The sequence below is a fragment of the Carassius gibelio genome, chromosome A15 (assembly GCF_023724105.1).
Source record: "Carassius gibelio isolate Cgi1373 ecotype wild population from Czech Republic chromosome A15, carGib1.2-hapl.c, whole genome shotgun sequence".
NCBI classification, from domain to species: domain Eukaryota; kingdom Metazoa; phylum Chordata; class Actinopteri; order Cypriniformes; family Cyprinidae; genus Carassius; species Carassius gibelio.
Genome location: NC_068385.1, coordinates 10312981 through 10334609, shown reverse-complemented (window position 1 = coordinate 10334609; position 21629 = coordinate 10312981).

Genomic DNA, 21629 nt, shown 5'->3' with positions numbered 1-21629 from the left:
CAAAAAGCAAACTACTGTGTACTGATAAAAGAGAATGATTGTTAGATGATGACATTGGGCGCTCAAAACCAAGACTTTCAAAACCATTTCCATTTGAAAGGAAAAAAAGTTGAAGTGAACGAACAAACCACCTCACACAGAGAAAAAGAAAACACTGCATGCTGCTCTGAAAAGAAAATATTCTCATTTTCAGCAGACAACAAAAGCTAAGAAACTGGTTAGAATGCCGAATGCCAGACAAACCCATTTTTGCTGCTGGCCCTCCTGTTGTTCCAGGGCCATTAGTTGAATGAGGTGCTGCTCCACTGTACTTCAGCAGTTCCTCACTGTACGTTTGGCGAGATATCTCGGCTGCTTTACTCACAGACTACAGACTTTCATATTCCTCCTGCTGCGTCTGGAGAGTTGAAACCGAGGGTGGGCATGCAAATAGTTTTCTCTGTACGGTGAGCTCAGATGAGAACGTTACCTTGTTTGGAGATGTCTTTCCTCTTGTTTGTTTGTGCCTGAGTGGGCCATCAGGTAGGCATGGTGGGAGGCAGGGCTGTAGGAACGGGGAGTGATGGGTTGAAAAGGTGAAGAGGTCATGACCTCTGGGTGTTTTATGAGAGTCTGAGGCTGATTTGTCTTCAGCGGAGCATGCTGTTGGCATCTTCACACCCTTGAGTTGCTGGCTGGCAAGGCAGGACAGGATAGGAGGGTTGCTGGCTGTAGATTAGCACACTGGCATAGTGACAGGCAGTCAAGGCCATGGGAATGGCACCCACCTTGACCTGTTCGTGGGTCTGCCGGGACCAGATGGCAGGGACCGCTGGAGCAGACCTGAGTTTGAAAATACCATCTAAAAGAGCACACACCCTTAAGGCATCCTAATCACACTGTGTCTGAACAGACTGCAATGTAACTCTCCCCATTGATGAAGCAGCAATATCATCTATACGTAATGAGATTAAAAAGGCAACACATAAATTACAAATTTTCCTCTGGAAAAAAAATAAATAAATAAAAGCAAATACTTAACATACAACATGAAGCATTATATATAATATTAAATATAATGATATTAAAATATAAAAAATGCGTAGTTTACATACACCTTGCAGAATCTGCAATACATTAATTATTTTATCAAAATAAGAGCGATCATACAAAATAATATATTTAACATAAAAGATGTTTACATGTAGTCCACAAGACAAAATAATGTCTGAATTTAGAAAAATGATCCGTTCAAAAGTTTACTGCTTGTTTTTTTTACACTCTCTTTTCTTCTCTCTCTTTTTTAATTGTATATTTTTGTGGCTGATCATGCATCCCTTGTTTGACCTGAACAGTTAAACTGCCCACTGTTCTTCAGAAAAATCCTCTGCGTACTACAAATTATTTGGTTTTTCAGCATCTTTTGCATATTTTTACCCTATCCAGCAATGACTATGATTTTGACATCCATCTTTTCTGTGATGTATATACATTATGAGAATATGAGAAAATGATATCTGCCTAGCTCAACATTTCCCCATTCACCTTCTAGAGATCTATGCATCAGACCCTCACAGTATATGGTGTCTTAATGACTGCTTTTGTCGTGTGAAAGATCCTGGCTCTTTAATATGTATTCCCTGATTTCTCCTCAGGGTGTGGGTGGGAATTAATACTCAAATACTGCTGCCAGGCCCCCTTACAAATCATGTAATTCCTGTTACTGGAAGACAAACATGCCCTAGATCTAATCAGGCCTGCAGGAATCCCCTATCAGAACATCACAGCTTCACAATCTCTCCTGCTTCCCAACTGAACTCACGAAATGCTGTTTAGGCCGACCAGCAAGTGTATGCATTAGATTGAACATAAATCTCACCTATACACTCCATTTCGATAATTATATATCTGTAAGAGATAGATAGACAAAAGGTTGCATAGTTTTAAGGGTGTTGCAACAAAAGGGAGGAGGCTCAATGAATCAAGCTCTATTTAATAAAATGGGGCACATATAAATTGTGGTAGCATATTAGTGCAATATATGAAAAAAAAAAAAACTTTTGCGTTGATTAAATAGTGCTTGTTTAATGGAACAAAAAAATGGAAGAGAGTTCATGCCAATGTCCAATGTTATGTAATTATGTTCATACCTATATTGATAACATGTTGTTTTTTAAATTAATTATAAAAATTAGGATTTTTATCAAGCTCCTTGAGTAATTTTACTTTAATGGCAATGTGGAGGTCCTTTTCCAGGCTATTAAAGTGAAATAACTGAACATAAATATAGGAGCCTGATAAAAATCCTAATTTTAGATGAAAATTTCAGATAGCATTTAGAGGCTTTTGCATCTGAACTCTTCACATATATATATATATATATATATATATATATATATATATATATATATATATATATATATATATATATATATATATATATATATATATATATTAAAACTGTTTTGTTGTTTAGTAGTGTTTCAGAGTAATTAAATTAAAAGAATAAAACAAATCAAACCGAATAAGAATTAATGACAATTTTCAATTAAATAATTCATGTTTTGTCATTAATTATGCTTTTTTTTTCAGATTTTTAAATATATAAATTTAATTAAAAATAACTATATTATTATTCTATTTAATATTATCAAAACAACTTTTAAATTTCTAAAGAATCTTTTTTTTTTTTTTTTGAATCTTTGCAGTGGTTTAGATCTTATTTGGGCGGAAGACAGCAATGTGTTAGGGTTAATGGAGTGAAGTCATCTCTGCAAGCCAACAACATGGGAGTACCGCAAGGGTCCGTACTTGCCCCATTGTTGTTTACAATGTACATAAATGACCTACCAAAATGCTGTCCGGGCATAAACTGTCAGATGTATGTGGATGACACTGTGGTCCATGTTTCCGCTAAAACAGTCTCCATGTGTTTCTCCATACGAAATAGGCCTATAAGCGATATATTTGAGGTTCAGATAAAAAATGAAGTAATACAAGTAGTAAAGGAAGTCAAGTACCTTGGGATTATTCTGGATAAAAATTTAAAAATTGACAATCATATTAAGTACATCTGCAAAAAGGTCAAACCTAATATAAACTGTTTTCGCTTTATAAGGAGGGATTTGTCTCGTCAAACTGCAAAATTATACATGCACGCAATGATATTCTCACATCTATCATACTGCGTTACATCATGGGCACAAGCATCCCCATCCAAACTAAAATCTATTTTCTCAATTTACAAACAGACAATAAAAATTATGGACAGGAAACCTATGAGATGGCATCATTGTGATGTCTTAAGAAAGCATCAGCTTTTAGGCTTTGACAGTTTTATTGATTTTAATTATATTAAATTGGTTTGTAAATGCTTAAATAATCATGTTTCACCACTGTTTTCTAAATTAGTCTGTAGGCGTCAAAGCTCTCACAGGGCGAGCACACGAGCCGCTGTCAAAGGCGACTGCCTAGTCCCAAAGTGCAAGACCTCTTTTGGTCAGTCTGCTTTCTCTGAAATGGGGCCAAAACTCTGGAATGCTTTACCCACCAATTTAAAACTAGAGACTGATGGCAATGCTTTTAACAGAGGTCTGAAACAATGGCTAAAAACTAAACAACAGTGTTCGCATGTATAACCTACAACTAAGATACTCTCTGATTCTCATGCTTTGCTGTATTTTTATTTTTATTTTTATTTTGTATTTATTTATTTTTGGTATTGTTGTTATTACTCTGTTATTAGTCTTGTTATTGTATTTTCTTCCTAAAAGCCTCTCATGGACAGGTGTTGAAAATTAGCATTCATGCTATAACACTAAAACCAATGCATATGGTTCGTCCAATGTAATTGTATGTCCATGTCAAATAAAGATATAAATAATTTTTTTTTTTTTTTTAATTTGATTTAGCTTGTAGCTGTCCTATGTTAGCAAGCACTTCAATGTACTCAGGAACAGACAGAGGATTGGGTGTGGCATTCTGTACTGTCAGAGATTCCAGACCCGGGAAAGAACATCAAGATACACACTAAGAGATTGATTGATTGATTGCTAACAGAATGCCCTGGAACTACCTTTAGCACAAGATAATGTAATTGAGCTAGCTTCACTGCGATGAGAGAGCCAGACAAATACCACTCTCCTGTAGCATCACACAGACAAAAGCCTGCTTGATAGGATATTTCTTTTCGTTGGTCATGTTCACAATGGGATGAAGTGGTCTTCCCGAGTCCCACAGGTGTGCTGTATGGTCCTTTCTGTTTGTCAGCCAAGAGAGAAGTTCCATGCTATTCACCTGAGCCCAATCCTCTGTGTAAAAGCTGATTGTGGTGGTGTTATCGACTTCTTCTTGTAATTCTCTGCTGAAAAAAAAGGAAGTGGAAAGTTTTATCTCTGCACAGCAGCAGTGGGGAGGGGTGAGAGTTCACTCTCTGTAAGCTTGAGACACTGAAAATATTAACGCCGGGACAGCTTTGCACACACAGAAAAGCCCCATAGACCTTCACTGCTCTGAGTAAGAGACGGGGAGCAGAATTAACGTAGCACAAAAAAAAAAAAAAAAAACCCTTGTGAGCACCAATCTGATATTGCACAGTGTTTCCAAGATTTTCCCCATTTAAACGGCTTATACAGCTCCTTGGATCTTCCATGGATCAGTGACAGAAATGGATTTGACTGTAAATAAACAGTGTGATCGGATTGACTTGCATGGTCTTAATGATTACCAGAGAGCTGGCAAAATATTACGGTAGAACTGAAAAATGAAAAGAGAGAAATATATATGTGGAATTATGGTGCTGTGTGCACTGATTCTGTTACAGAGCAAAAACTGATGAAATGTTGAAATTAAATGATGAAGTGTGTCCACGTGCATTTAAGTTTTAACTTTAATCTCTTTGACTATGCAAATTTCAATAAATATAACATTTGTCACAAATAATTGATTTTAGTGTGTTTTTTTTCTCCAGCTTTGCATTTTGTAATCTATTTGTAAACTGTACTAAATTAAAATACAATGTTGTTTCACTCCTTTGTTGTAACACGTACAATTTTGACAGCCAGTCAGAATCCAAAATCATTTAAAGAGCTCAGACATTTAAAGCGCCAAATGACAGAACTGTAGCATGTACTTATAACAATCAGAACATTATTGTGCATTGTTGTGGATGTCAGTATATAGTTATCGTTATTGTTGGTATGAACTTGCCTTAAGGCTTTATATAATAAAAAACTTTTAAAGTGAAAAATTATTCCTATGAATTCCTATGCAACATGAGTTATATCAAGCCACACTGAACACCAGTCCTGTGAATGAACAACGCCAGTAGAAAACAGAATTTAATGGGAATGGTCATGAGGACAGTGTAAAGACATAGTGAACACCGATAAACTGTTTTATTTGCATGTGCATAAGTTAAGTATTACAGTGGGACATTTTCCTTTCTTGTCCTTTGATTCATGCTTTACCCACATTTCCCAACAAGACACACCCCCTGATCCCACCACCCTTGATGCCCTTCCACTCTTTTTGCTCCTCTACAAATACAGCACATCCCTAAAATAAGAAACAGCAAATCCGCTCCCTCTTAGCTGCAGACATGTTTACCATCCCATAATACTGCTCCCAGATTTGTTCAGCCCTTTGGATTGCCTTTTCTGCTCATATTTCCCATCCGCTCTTATCACTGAACAAAGCGGCTTCTCCCCCCCCCCCCCTCCCCCACCCATCGCAAAGCTCAGAACCCCCTGATTGTTACAATGGTAAGTATCGGGGGCGTTCTCCATTTCCACTGTAAAACCTGGAGACTAATGCAACACAACCACACCGTGCTGAGGGAGATTGCTGTCAACACTCTCTAAAAACTCCAAACTCAGATTAGAGTCGGCTCTCGATGTCGATTTCAAAAGGTTTGCACACTTATTCAAGCCCAATGTGAAATAATCTGCATCTATTCAGATATAGAGAGGGTGTATGGAAGTTATTGATGTCAACTTTGAATGCTTATTGCTACCTTGGTTCTGGTGCTGGTATAATTGAACTGAAAAGAGGCATGAAAAGGGCTTCCCTTGAGTCTTAATACCCAGGTAAAGAATTCAGTGTTTGGTTTTTTAAAAATATGTCATTTTCCTGGGTAAATGGTATAGCTGGCTAAAAAAGCCCAGTCTAGAACAACCACGGCAGATTTATTTTGCCATGAAAGAAGTTTTTATGTGGAATAGGAGGGATATTTTCATAATAAACAGCTACATAACTGATGCTCTGTATTATGTTCACTTAGCTATTGCTGACTGTTTACATCGCATTAAAATCCTAATGTATTTCACACATTATTTTCTCTTGTTGAATCAATAGTTGTCTAAAAACAAGCCCTTTTTACAAAATAATTTATTAAATTAACAAAAGCTCCAGATAATGAATTAAGATTGATATGTCAAGAACTGAATTAATTAAAAACCAAACATAGTTCACCCTAAAATAAATTATGCTAAAAATGGACTCACCCTGAGGCCATCCAAGATGCAGATAGGTTCCTTCATTGGAACAGATTTGGAGAAAATAGTATTACATCACTTGCACACCAATGGATCCTCTGCACTGAATGGGTGTTGTCACAATGTCCAACATATGATAAAAAATATCACAATAATCCACAAGTGTTAGATTATGGATTGATATTTTGGCCAGAAGTGATGGTTTAAAGTTAAAACGCCTTAAGGATGGATTTGTTTCAAACAAACACATAGCTTTTCATTTCACTAGACATTAATTTATGGATTATTGTGATGTTTTTGTGAGCTGTTTGGACTCTTCTGACTCATTCTGACTTTTCTGACTCATTCTGACGGCACCCATTCGCTGCATAGGATCCATTGGTGAGCAAGTGGTGTAATGTTATATTTCTCCAAATCTCTAATGAAGAAACAAACTCATTTACATCCTGGATGACCTGAGGGTGAGTTAATACATTTTTTTTATAAACTGGGGGTGGGGGCTGTGAATTCATTCTTTTAATAATAATATTTAAAAACACACCACCTCGGATGACATGCCTATAAATGCAGTCTGCTTAGTGTCAGATGGCTAAGCTTGAAATCCTGGCCATAGACCTGCCAAATTGCCCAACAGAGCTTGTATATATGTGTGTTCAACAGACAGACACACACACACACACACACACACACACATACATACACAGCTCAGGTTAAACTGCATGGGAATCGCGCAGGCTACACACTGTTTGTTTTGGACTCAATAGCATCTCATTTACACGTGTTAATTGCAGCTAATTGGTTCTAATTGGATGAACACGAAACCCTCTGGGACCATTCATACTTTTAATTTGAGGTAAATATCATTAATTAACATATGTTAATTGGAGCCAATTAACATTGATTAAGAGATGCCAGCCACAAGAAAAAGTACAACTATCAAAATTCGATTGAGTCAGACAAGATGCTATGCGGACAAGGACAAGATGCTGTGCGGTAAAAAACGGTATCTGGACCAGTGCTTTTTGGGTGGCTTTGGGTAATGAATGGGGACACTCAGACTGGCATGAATTCGTGTTGTCTAGTGCCGCCCCTGCCCTGTGGCACACCTGTGCAGGAAGTGCTCCCATGGATAGAGGGCATCTGTAGACCCATGAGGGGCCAGCGTGTGCTGCACCGCAGGAGCACAAGAGATTAGAGGAGCTGCTGCTGAGTCCGGCAGAAAGAGAGAGAGAGAGAGAGAGAGAGAGAGAGAGAGAGAGAGAGAGAGAGAGAGAGAGAGAGAGAGAGCTGCGAGCCACTGTAAGTACAGAGTTGGACGCATATAAGTAAGATGTTAGTATTATTTTGGACAGCTTAGAACAAATGCTTGGCAGGAACTACAAGAGAGCAATGTGCGTCGATACTGATGCAAGTATCAGACATTTACAACCCTGCAAATAGTCAAGTCCAGTTACCTTTATTTATTTAGTGCTTTATACACTACAGTGTCACAGCTTGGTGTGGCTAAGGAGAGATGAGGCAAGGATCTATTCACAAGTGGTATATTTATTAAAGGGATAGAAAATTATGTCATCATTTACTCACCCTCAAGTTATACCAAAGCAGTATGGGTTTCCTTCAGCTGTTGAACAGAAAAGAAGATATTTTGAAAAATGTTGGTAGCCAAACAGTTGACCGTAGCCATTGCCTTCTATAGTATGGAGAATAATACTACGGAAGTTAATGGCTACTATCAACTGTTCAGTTAACAAAATTCTTGAAAATATCTTCTTTTGTGTTCAACAGCTGAAAAAAAAAAAAAACATATAATGGTTTGGAAGAAGTGGCGGGTGAGTAAATGATGACAGAATTTTCATTTTTGGTTGAACTATCCCTAAATTGAAAGAAAAACAGATTATAGAGCAGCTTCAAAGTAAAAAACAGTAACAGAAACAACCTCAAATAAAAGACTACTTCAAATTCTGCTGTAAAGTTGCTCTAAAAAAGACAATCTGGTCACTATTCAGTTCAAGTCAGTTTAGTGTTGAGTCAGTTCAGTGCACATATCTAAACAATGCCTGAAGTTGTGTATTCTGGTGCTTTCAGACTCTATGTTTGAGTTAATATGGACATATGGACAGGCAGACTGTTGGAGGGTTTTAATACGTCAGTGATTTGGCTGACAAGGGCAGGTGATTCCCAGTCGGGCGAGAGATCGAGAAGAGGCGCTTGTCCTACTGGGCCGGTAACCTGTGTCAGAGACCTGGAGTCCTGAGCTGACATTGACACAAACAAATGAAAACAGGCGCCTGGCAGGTGTCTGGGCACACACTGGCATCAGCAAAACTCTCCAATCCTTTCTCCTTCAGTGTCTAAAGTGTAGGGCACATGACAAACAACTACACATGATGCACAGTGTCATCTGAATAACTTTGCCTTTTGACAAGCACACTTGCCTCAAGAAGACAGAGAGATGCACAGACAGACAGCGACGTGGTGTTCGTGCTCACACAGTGGCGCGTGTGCTAGCAGCCTTAAGCGCTGAGGCATGGTGGCAGAGGCCGACGGTGCCCAGTAGGGAAAGGTGTGAATGTGTGTCAGATGGTACAGCGGGCAGGCTGGCATCGATCAGGGTAGTAAGGCTGGCACAGCTATAGCAGTCCACTCAGGCAAGGAGAGCTGTGGCTTAGCCCGGCACACACGCTGCTCCACCCAGGTAACACCAAGACAGCCAGCCAGCCACCCACCTGCCCCTCAGCCTCCCCGCATGCCCTGGGGCAACATCTTACATACCGGCCTGCCTGAATCACTGAGCCTGCTAATCATCTTAGCCCCAGACACACACAAAGCCTTCTGTGTGGAACTATATTTGCCTGTAATGGGAAATAATGTTAATACCCCCTTGACCTATATATATATATATATATATATATATATATATATACATCTTTGGCTCTGTACTTCATCATAGTGACAATAAAGTTTAATCTAATATGATATATATATATGACTGTAACAAAATTTGTATATCAGTATTAAACACATGTACAGTATATAAACCAAGCATCAGAATGGGGAAGAAAGGGGATTTAAGTGACTTTGAACATGGAATGGTTGTTGGTGCCAAAACGGGCTGGTCTGAGCATTTAAAAAACTGCTGATCTGCTGAGGTTTTCAAGCACAACCATCTCTAGGGTTTACAGAGAATGGTCCGAAAAAGAGAAAATATCCAGTGAGTGGCAGTTGTGTGGGTGAAAATGCCTTGTTGATGTCAGAGGTCAGAGGAGAATGGGCAGAATGGTTAGAGATGATAGAAAGGCAACAGTAACTCAAATAACAATTCATTAAAAAAAGGTATTCAGAAAACCATCTGTGAATGCACAACACTTTGAACCCTGAAGCAGATGTGCTACAGCAGCAGAAGACCCCACCGGGTGCCGCTCCTGTCAGCTAAGAACAGGAAACGGAGGCTACAATTCACACAGGCTCACCAAAATTGGACAATAGTAGATTGGAAAAACATTGCTTGGTCTGATGTGTCTCAATTTCTGCTACAACATTCAGATGGTAGGCTCAGAATTTTGGTAAAGAACATGAAAGCATGAATCCATCCTGCCTTGTCTCAATGGTTCAAGCTGGTGGTGGTGGTTTAATGGTGTGGGGGATATGTTCTTGGCACACTTTGAGGCCCTTATTACCAATTGAGCATCGTTTAAACACCACAGCCTACCTGAGTATTGTTATCATCTCAGACGGGTTTCTTGAACATGACAATGAGGTCACTTTACTCAAATGGCCTCCACAGATCTCAATCCAGTAGAGCAGCTTTGGGATGTGGTGGAACGGGAGATTTGCATCATGGATGTGCAGCCGACAAATCTGCAGCGTCTGCGTGAAGCTATCATGTCAATATGGAAACAGTTGTATGTACATATGTCTTATTTAAGCCAGAATAGCATAATCATATCTAGTCTTACTTCTTCACACACTGTCAACTACACTGATTATCTGTAGCAATATAAGTAATTAATGGAGGTTTTATAGTAGAAGTGTAAACTTAATATGTGTGTGTGTGTGTGTGTGTGTGTGCACAGTGTTCATCATACAGAGTTGAATCAGTGCTCTGTGCTCCCTTCACTGCTGACTTTAAAGACAACTGCTGAGGTCTAATAAATCCATCAAAAGCTGTCTGTCTGTCATCTCAGCCCTGCTTTTACATTAAAGTCTGGACAGGAGGGCAGAAGTCCCAAAACAAAGGCTATGGGAGAGAGAGGCGGGGCGGGAGGGACGCGAGGGGGAGCAAACCCTCCTGTAGTCACACATCATGAATATTTAACAGAACTTGCTGGAGTGAGCAGAAAATGCTAGGGTGGGTGAGCTAAGGGTTTGTGTGCTTGCGGTCGGCGTTGGGGCTGCATTCAGAGCACCCTTGTTCAGAGTGTGCGGAAGGGTTTGTTTGCGAGATTTGGGTTGGGTGGGCAGCATCAAAGGATCATCAAGGGAAAGCAATTCCCATGGCAACAGTTTGTCAGGTAGGGGGCTAGGGGTTCAGCTGCCCCTGCAGGTCCCTCGAGATGGAGAGAGAGAGAAATGGAGAGAGCGAGGAGAGTGAGGAGAGCGGGAAGCATTTTGTCTCAGCACACTTGACAAAACAAAGACAACTCACTCCTCTGGTTTCATGCCACATTTTTTATTCATAAACAAGCTGCTGGCTGTAAAGACATGATAAAGCAGCACAGGGCCTCTGCTGAGAAGGCCACCCATTTGAATGCAAAGCCTCAGCTGCACAAAATCCTCCCAAGCCCCATTATTCTCTGGATTTCGCCGCTATTTTCATCAGCTGCTAAGCTGGCCATGGATCGAGACTGGAGATATGTCATCAAAATGGTCCATTCAGCTACCAATAGCCATTAACATAAAAATTAAAGAATTATATAAACAAGCTTGAATGAACGAGGGATGAATAACATGAATAAAAATCTCCACCCACCTTGACTCCAATCATTTTCGCCTCCTTTTCTCAACCCACAAAGTAGGGGATTGCTGCATTCTTCCATTATTGGATTAATTGTCTTTATTTGCTGTAAACATGTGTTTACTGCTAATATGTGCAGACAGCAGTAGAGGCAATGAACTGTGTGCGACACTAGAGACTAATATTTTTTAGATTTCAAGGTTAAGATTTCTGAAGCCCTATGTGGAATTGAAAAAAAGAATGAAACAAATATTAATAATAATAAAAAAATAATAAATTAATTAAATAATAGTCTACTGAAATCTGTCTTCTATTGGTTGGCTAAATGGATAGTCAGAGCTAAATGTGCTATTGGTACAGTCAATTTTGCAGGTCGGGAACAAAATAAAATGTTTTGATAGCACCACAGAATCACAGTATTACACTTCTTAGACAAATCATTCTCCAAAATATTTACTTTAAGTTGTCTGCGTATATTATGGTGGCGCAGGAAGAAAAAAAGAAATTGACATAGAAAAAAATAACTTAATCTTTGAAGGGAAATTGATTGATAATTGATTTGTGTGTCCTGCATGCAGCCTAATTTTAAGCGGGTCACCCAAACCTCTTCCCTTACCAGTGATAATGGATGTTAACACGGGGGTTTTCAAATAGGGGTAAAAAGAAATTTAACCAAAAATTGGAGAGCATTATTTTTACAAAATGTATATAATTTTAAGGGCTATTGAAAATTTAAATATGAATTACAAATGGTCATTATTTTAATATTTTAAACGTAAATATTTTAAAAGTTTATACATCTAACATTAATAGTATGTGAAGAAGAAAAGAGGAATTAAAAATTCCATATAATATTTAAATTATTTGCTTTATTATAATGACAAGATGGAGATTATATTTGGGAGTCTTGGGCATCAAAAGCTCTTTCATTAACACACACAAACAAGTTTTGTTTCATATTGTCAGTGCATGTTGCATGATACATGTCTGTTGTTTTTTCTCCTCCCTTCCCAGCATCACACTTATGATTTATTTAGTCTGTTGTTTGTGTCAGACTCATCTTGTTTTGCCTCTATTTGAAAGGTGTTTATTTTGTCAATGACATGAGTGTTTGCCCAGCTGGCGTCGGCGTGCCAAGGTTGTGCCAGCACAGTGCCTGGGGTACAGGCTTTAGGGTTTGGGTGGGGGGTGAGGGGATGCGGTGGAACTGAAGGGTGGAGGCAGTGGTGTTCGGGGTAACGTGGCAGCATGCCCGATCCTCGGCATCCCCCGTCCAGCAGAGTGTGGGCTTGCAGACCTGTGAGAGCCTATCAATGCCAGTCCAAACGCCGGCAAAGAAGAGAGGCTTAGCTGTAATCCGTATTGACTGCCTTGTGCTTTGTCTGCCAATTTATATCATGGATTTGTCCCACTCAATGATGTGCTTCTGTCAAGTTCTCCCACATTAATCCATAACATTATTAGTTTTCAGTACAGCCCTAATTATTCCAGCTCTGACCTAAATGGTAACACACTAAATGAAAAGATTTCGAACAAACAAACAAACATTTATAGGCAAACACGACATGGTAACAATGGGCTTAATTCTATAGACGTAATTGTCAAATCATTGGTTTTGTCTTCGAGAAACAAGTGTGAAATGAAACATCAGACACACAGCGCTGTAGTATGCAGGGAAAAGGAAGAGATCCTATTTAAATTAATGGCACTGGCAGAGGAACGTGTGGCACCCTGCTGCTAAATCTGTAGATTACAGTGAACTTCCCTCTGGCAGTGCACTGGTAGTCTACCTGAGTCAGAACCTGAGGGGAGACAAGCAGGGACTAATTTAAGGATGCGACGCAGCTCCAGTTTGTCAGGGCAGCACAGGGGGCAGTTCAGCTTAGCCCCAGCCCAGCATGTGCGCTCTTGCTTAGTGCAGTAATACCTCTCAAAGACCCCTGTGTCATGACTTTAGGCAGTTTTGTAAGCCCATACAGCAAGTCCAAAGAAAATTTTGAGGTGAACAAACATTGTGCTCTCAGTGCCCCTTTCACAAATGTAGATTATCCCAAAAATATATGTTTTTAATTAATTTACCCTTGTTTTGTTGCAAACCTGCATGACTTTCAAAAGAAGATACTGAAAAGATATTGACACTGTTTTTGTCCAGTTTTTGGACAGTGAGGTACAAGACAAGATAGGATCCCACTGACACATAATAATAATAACAAATAAATAAATAAATGGATGCCGTTATGATGATGATTATTATACATATATAATTTAAATAATTAAATAATTATTTAAATAAAGTTTTATTATTATTTTAATTCGTATTATTAAATAGGTCAACAAATAATGTCAGTAATAATAATTCAAATAAAGTTTAAACCAACCATTTAAGCTTCAGTAATATATATATATATATATATATATATATATATATATATATATATATATATATATATATATATATATATATATATATATATATATATATATATATATATATATATTACTGTTTACTCATCTTTACTTTTAGGTAAAACCTTTCCATCTGAGTGACACTTTTGAGGATAAGTGTAAACAATAATCCTGGTATTGCATCATCGTAATAAAGTGGACGACAGTGTAATGCAAATGACATTGAATGCGAATATACAGTACATTCAGAGAGATTTTTTAAACCTGTGTTTAACTCTCACACCTGTACTGAAGTCGTGATGCAGCTTGGCGCAATAGTCATGCATACAAGCACTCTCTCTCTCTCTCTCTCTCTCTCTCTCTCTCTCTCTCTCTCTCTCTCTGTCTCTCACTCACTCACTCCCCCATCCACATCAATTTGTTGTGCTGTGTGTTGTTTTTCCCCCCTTTGCCCGTGTCCCCTCTCCTGGGCCAACGCTCACATCAACGGCGAGTTGATAACGCCACTGGAGGAACCCTGTTTAGAATTTAGATTAATGTGTGACTAGCAGCCAGATGGAACGATAAGAATAAAGGAAAATAAGCGAAAATAGGAGAGCACTTGAACGGGAACAAAACAACAGAAAAAAGCACAGAGCCGCAAAACAGTTTCTCTCTCTCTTTCAGTGTAGGGACACTGTGGACCGAGTGAGACGGGTTTGAGGTCATAAGTGAGCACTGAATGAGGGACAGCAGGTGTGTGTTTGTGTGTGTAGATCACACCCCTCACGGCTTATCAGATAACAGCACACCTTTAATGGGCCAGTGTGTAAGAGAGAGATGGCAAACAACCACTTTTGTCTTATCTGCCATTGTTAGCGAGGGAAGCTAACAGACATCCCAGCGGTTCTAGTCGTACCGCAGCCCAGTTCAGCTCTGCTTCAAAACCAGGCCCCCTTGATCCATAATAACCTCCTCCGCCCGAGCACAGCCCAAATCCCATTTCAGCATCACCAGAGGCGGATAGCTGCTTCTGGCTCTCCCACTGCCATTATCACTGAGCAGCACGCCTCCCAGGTGAGTGGCAGCACAGGGACTAGTGGGAGGAAGACGAGATAGGAAGGAGGAGAGAAAGAGAAATGGAGAGAAAAAAGCAAAATGATTGGAAACTCTGCCAACATGAAGCAAACATACAAAGGAAGTAGAGCAATCAATTAAGAGTGAGACGATAACAAAGGTGCAACATGCTGATGTGTTAAAGATATATTGAGACAGAGTTGCACTTTTAGCAGGTCAGTATGGACTCTGTCACCCATTTTTCACCTAAAATGAGGCTTGAGCTGAAGCTGGTGCTTCACCAGCGGATCTGCAAACCTTTATTAGAACAGGTCAACATCTTAACTGACTTCATAGACGAAAAAAAATAAAAAATTAATTAATAACATTGAAGCAACAGACTATATTACTACATATCATAGCCCATCGCCAAATTTAAGCTTTTATCTTTAATACAAGTGCATATTAATATGTTGTGAAGGATTGCTTCTCAATTAAATTTGACTGATTTTCTACAATGTAATATTGAAAGTAACTTTATTTAGTGTCTATTTTTAATCACTGATTTCATCCCAAGCTATCTTTGATGTAACATTGGTTGAAAAATAACAAATGAAATCAAACAAATAGTAACAAATCATTTTTACAAATAAAATGCATTCATTGAACTTTAACACTGTTGTTGAACTGAATTTGAATCAAGCTGAATAATGACATGTTGTCTTTTTAGAGCTGCTTTACAGTACAATTTGAATTTGTCTGATATTTGAAGAAGTTTGAATCATTGATTCTGTTATTTTTATACGTTAATGTGGTGTTGTTTCAAAAATTGTACTTGGTGAAGACAACCTAAAATTCCCAAACTTATGTTACAGTGCATCACAATCTAAAAAGTAGTAATTTTTAAGAACTAAAACCTTTAAGAAATATGAGTAATAATAAGTACATAAACACATAACCTACACCTCTGTAAAAAAAAAAAAAAAAAAAAAAAAAAATTATATATATAATATATAATATATATATATTTCAAAGTTTAAAATAAACTAAAATCTATGTGTTTTACAAAATAATAATAATAATAATGATAATAATAATAATAAACAATTCTAAATCAATATACCCAAGTCCGATCCCTATCCTAACCATGTTTTAAAAATGCTATAAAAGCTGTAAATTTTTTGTGCTATATCATTTGAATTCACAAACCTATATGAATTATTATAAAGCTTCAGACCCTATTTTTCTTTGGTGAATGCAATTGGGCATCAGTTCCAGTACCATTTTAGTGGAAGAGGGGTATTTCTTAGAGTTATGGGCCACTACAGACCGGGTCTCCTCCCTCCACCTGTGTCCCAGCCCTCCCCTTTCTCTCTCCCCTAGGGCAAGAGGGTGATGTTAGGGGTATGTGCGGGATGGGGGCTGAGTGAATGGGGGGTTGTTGTCAGGGAGGCTGATCAGTGGGAGTCAAGGTGCAGCGGAGCAGATAGCTGAGGTCTATGCATACTAAACGGCCTGGCGAGGGGGGCCTGCTGCTCCCGGCTCGCCCTTATCACACCTCTCGGCTCACTTTATCAGATTAGAGCCCCCGGCAGTCGAGACGAGAAGAGAGAGAGAGAGAGAGAGAGAGAGAGAGAGAGAAAGTGGGTTTGGAGGGTGATGGGGGGGTTGGAGGAAAGTCAAAGAAAAGAAACAAGGAGAAGAAGAGACAGGGACCGAGAAAGAACAGGGAAGAGAGACAGTGTTCCACATAGATTGAGTACCGTTGAGATGTGTTACATGACCAGCAACACACTTCACTGCTCTGATTGTCTAGCAATCAGACGTTCGCCTCATGCTGTTACTGAATTACTGTTACCAGTCAAAGTCAAAGGAGGAGTCATCTGTGTCCCCGCTTTTCAATTTGTCTTTTCTTCCCAAAATGAGGATTGGAATCTGTTGGCTAATTATTTACATTACTCCATCCTCAGCCATCTAAACATATGGGTACACATTTGCTAATCACAGCTTCAAAATAATCCACACAGATTAGTCTCATAACCTAATTAGGCATCATATCAGTTCTACACTTGTGCCAAGTTCCTTCCGTGTTTAGCTCGTTTTATTGAAAGATGCTACATCCCATTTTTGCGTATAATCTAATACTAAACCCTCGCTTTAGAGCTGCCGACTGGTACTGCCGTATGTTGTGTACAGACGCCTACAGATTCATCACGGACCATTTGATGTACTTAAAGAGATTTACATCCTTGGCTCTTCATCGACCCATTTTCATATGTGTTTGGTTTGGTGTCAAGACAGAGACTGTTTTGTAATCGTTCTGCTCATGGGGTTGCAGAGAGAAGAGCACAATAACTGTAGATTTGTTTCTCATTTATACTTGTCTCGTTTTGTGAAATGTGTGAATGATGCCATGGAGCTTGTCAGACTACGTGTGTCTTTGTGATCTTGGCTATGTTTGCTAACAGAAGTGTATACTCACCAGTGTCCTAGATCGGTCATGCCCTGAGGTGTGTGCCCTCTGCCACTCCATCTGCCCTTTGAGAGCGGCGCAGTGCTTCGTGTCACCCTGACACCCAGAGGCCATAGCGAGGCCAGTTATTTGAACAAATCTATACTGGTACCAACACAAAAATAAAAAAAATAAATAAATAACAGCATATGGGTTGCATATCATATTTGAATGAAGCATTTCTTTAATGCATGTTCACAGATTTTACTTTTTGGGCATGTTGTATTTTGTTTTCCTCAACCTTGACATTACTAATCATGAATGAGGGAGTGAAACCCTGAATGAGTCTCGGAAGGGGCATCTGCCGGATGCAGATGTTCTACAGAGGAAGTCACCTCTCACATCCTTCATTCTAAATGATCACACTTAGTCTGTTACACCTGCAGGAGCTGAATCCACCAGGATGCAACACAAAGCGGCGCTGTGGGCAGCCGAGGCCACGGAGCTGGAGGAAGGAAGAGAGAGAGTGCATGTTGCAAGCTCCAGGCTGCAGAAGGAGAGCAGACCCGAGGGAACAGCCCTGCGCCTGCAGCCCCATGATGATGATTGATGCAGGCAGGACACACACGCCCCAGCCGCTCAGCAAAATTAAAAGCCTATTTTGTAAAGTTGTAAAGGAGCAGAATGGCACAGGGCTAAGGCAGCCCCCACCCCTCCTCCCTCCTCTCACCGCCGGGGTCCCGTTTAGTGTCTTTAGTATCATCTACTCCTCAGGGAGCAGGCACAGGGACTGTTACACGCCTTTCACTCAAGCACATGAATGCGCACAAACAGACACACGCACTCAACCTCCTGTATACACCCTCAAATCTGGAACGTGTCTGCTTGATGAATGTTTCCATGTGTGTGCATGTGTGTGCATGAGTCTCCAGCTGCCTCACAGGTCACAGAGATACAGCATCACATGAAAATACATAAGATACTAACATTTTATCTGACTGACTTTGTCATGTTAGAATTATTTCCCCCCAAAACATAGTTATATATGTTTATTTATAATATAATTAATTATAGATATAAACGTACATGATAAGTATGTTGCATTTGTTTAGAACTGAGGTCATTTTTTCTATATTAAAATACAGACAGAGGCAGCTAGTGAGGAACTTAAATAAGAACACACACACACACATAGTTTTTATAGATATATCAATAGATAACATATATAAATATCATATAACTATATAATCAAAATAATTAATTTAAATATACATGAATTATATATCATATTACTATATTGTATAATAATATACATTTTATTTCACACACACACATAGAATACAGATCAATGTTCGGAGTGAACTATAAATAATACAACTATCAAATAATAATAATAATAAAGAACATTTTTCGAGTTCAAATATGTGCAATTATAATATTAAAATAGTACATAAATAAGAAATGTATATTATTAAATGCTTATAGTATTTATTAACTTCTAGATCAATATATTGGAGCAGGACTATCTGTTCATCCATACAATGGAAAACAGGGATGCTTTAAGCGTATAGGACAGTCTGGTTTATCAGTGTCCTGTAGCGGTAAGTGTCTATCTACAGTGCACTGACAGATGAGCCCTGCTTTTAGTTCACTTGTTAATAGGCCACGAGACAAGAGCTCTCGAAGATAATTACTTGTTTGTATATCATTTGCAAATCATTTATCCACAATGTGTATTTAATTGACCAAGCTACCCTAAAGGCTCCCTCAAAAGTCCACCACCCCTGCACATTCCCCTCTATCCCCACTTCCTCACCCAGACCTGGCAGTCTGTGTCCCGCCCCCCTCCCCGCCCCATTAGCTGCTGTGGGAGTGACAGGCAGCCAGAGAGGGCCCAGCCGAGCCAGAGAGGCACACACTGGAGAGGTCAGGCCCATGTCAAGTGGGGTGTGGAGGCCAGCTGAGGAGCCCTGCCTGCACATTGTGCTAATTTGTGCAGCCAGTGTAGACAGGGAGGGCAGGCCAGGAGGAGGAGGAGACGCAGGAGGGCAACATGTGCTGGCATATGGGGCCCGGCTGAGGAGGAAAGCATAGAGGGCCATTTGGATTCACTCTAGCAAACTTTCACCACTTCGTACACAGATACCCACAGACACACACACATACACGAGCATACAACCACAATCACATCACCCTGCTCCACTGGGGCCACGACAGCCACCCATCCCCTCCATCTGCAAGGCAGTCAATGCCAGTGCTTCTCAAAAGAAAAGCACCATACTAACCATTTCCAACCTTTCCACACACCCCTCGATGGACTTGGCAATAAGCTGTGACTAACTTCCAGCAGTCTGTGATAAGAGCTTTTTGCCTTGAGGAAATGTGTATAAATGAGAATGAGACTTGCCAATGTAAACATCCTACTGATTGATCTACAGATCTAGTGTGCTCAGTATGCTACAATTTAGATTAACACTCTCCACCAACTCTTCGAGACAGAGGAGATGTGTTATTTCAATCATTATGATGCATAAATTAACTCACATTAGATGAACTTTATTATATGTTTACATTTGTTGGCATAAGTTAATGCATTAGGTATCATAAGCAATCACTATTTACAGCATTAATTGAAATACACTGTTGTTGAATTGTTTGGTGTAAGTTTTTTTTTTTCTTCTTCTTCTTTTTTCTTTTTTTTTATGAAATAAATCTAACTTTCCATTGATATTTTTTCCATTGATAATTCTTTTCAACAAAAAAAAATCCTGTTTCCAGAAAAATATTAAGCAGCACAAAAAATTAGAAGATTGATAATAATAAGAAATGTTTCTTTATCACCAAATTAACATATTAAATTGATTTCTGAAGGATCATGTGACACTGACAATTAGAGTAATGGCTGCTAAAAATTCAGCTTTGCCATCACAGGAATAAATTTCATTTTAAAATATATTCAAATAGAGAACAGTTATTTTAAATTAGTACAATATTTCTCAATATTACTGATTTACCATATTTTTATCAAATAAATGCAGCTTAGCATCATAAGAGACTTCAAAAACTTTTAAAAATCTTACCAAACCTGAACTGTTGAACAGTGGTGTATTTTAATGCTAATTTATTAATACAATATTTGTTTTTAGTTAATTCATGTTTGCTTACAATACGTTAACTTGAAATATTACAAATATATGAATGCATATGTTAACCCAACAAGTATTGTTAGCTTATGATACCTAGAGTATTTGAACCTGTAAAATATGACAAAACTATTTTTTATTTGTTGCTATTTATTTATTTGGCTCATATACATTTGACAGATTAACCAAATCTCACCAACTAAACCCCACTGGCAAGTTTAATTTAGACTACTAAAAATACTACCGAAAGTCACATTAGTATGAATAAAGTGTTCGTATCCCTATGGGAGTGAGTGTCTACAGCCTGTACCACCATCAGTTTGTGCTCTTCCAGTCTTGCGCTTTTATGTGGTGATCAGGTACACCTGCTGAGCCAGGACAGGCTCTCTCTGTGGGAGGCACTGCTCCGCTCTACCTCATGGAAAAATAGCTAATGTCCTCAGCATCCCAGTGCAAGCGAGAGATGGTTTCCTCCATAGCTGATCAGTCTAGTTCACCACAAAACCAGGTATCAACAGCACAACCTAAGCATTCAGCATCATTTACAGTGGGGTCGTGACCCTGGCTGAGTGATGGGAGAGTCGAATTGGAGCCAACCTAAACAGCACCCCTTCCTTCAATCCCCATCCTTTTCCTTCCACACAGGCGGGGCAGGGGGCAACACCACTGTCACAATCAATTGCAAGTGAAGGGACAAATAAAGCAGCCCTCCCCAACTGGTCTGTAATAGCAGTCACTGCAATATCTACATCACAGACCCAATGAGATGCCATGTGAAAACATTAGGCAGGCAGCCAGCAGAGGAGTAAAAAAATAAAAAATAAATCAGGCAATAGACAATTTACACACAATAAAAATGTGGGTTGTCTGGCTGGATGGGAAATATACAAAGAGGATTTGGGGAAGGTTGAGGTACCACTCCTACTTTTTTTTTTTTTTACTGGCTGTTCTCTTCTGGGTCCCAACTGGGCCTTGTGTCACAAACAGATGGGCGCCACACAAAGGACCCCCTCACCTCACCAAGCTGGTCCCTGGCATGCCTGATTAAACCCTAATACCAAAGTTAGAATTGATACAGTGACTCGGTGGTGATTCAATTAGGGCAGTGGGCATGAGTGAAGTCCTACAAAAGAGATAGGGTAGTTACAAAGTCATTTTAGTTTTAT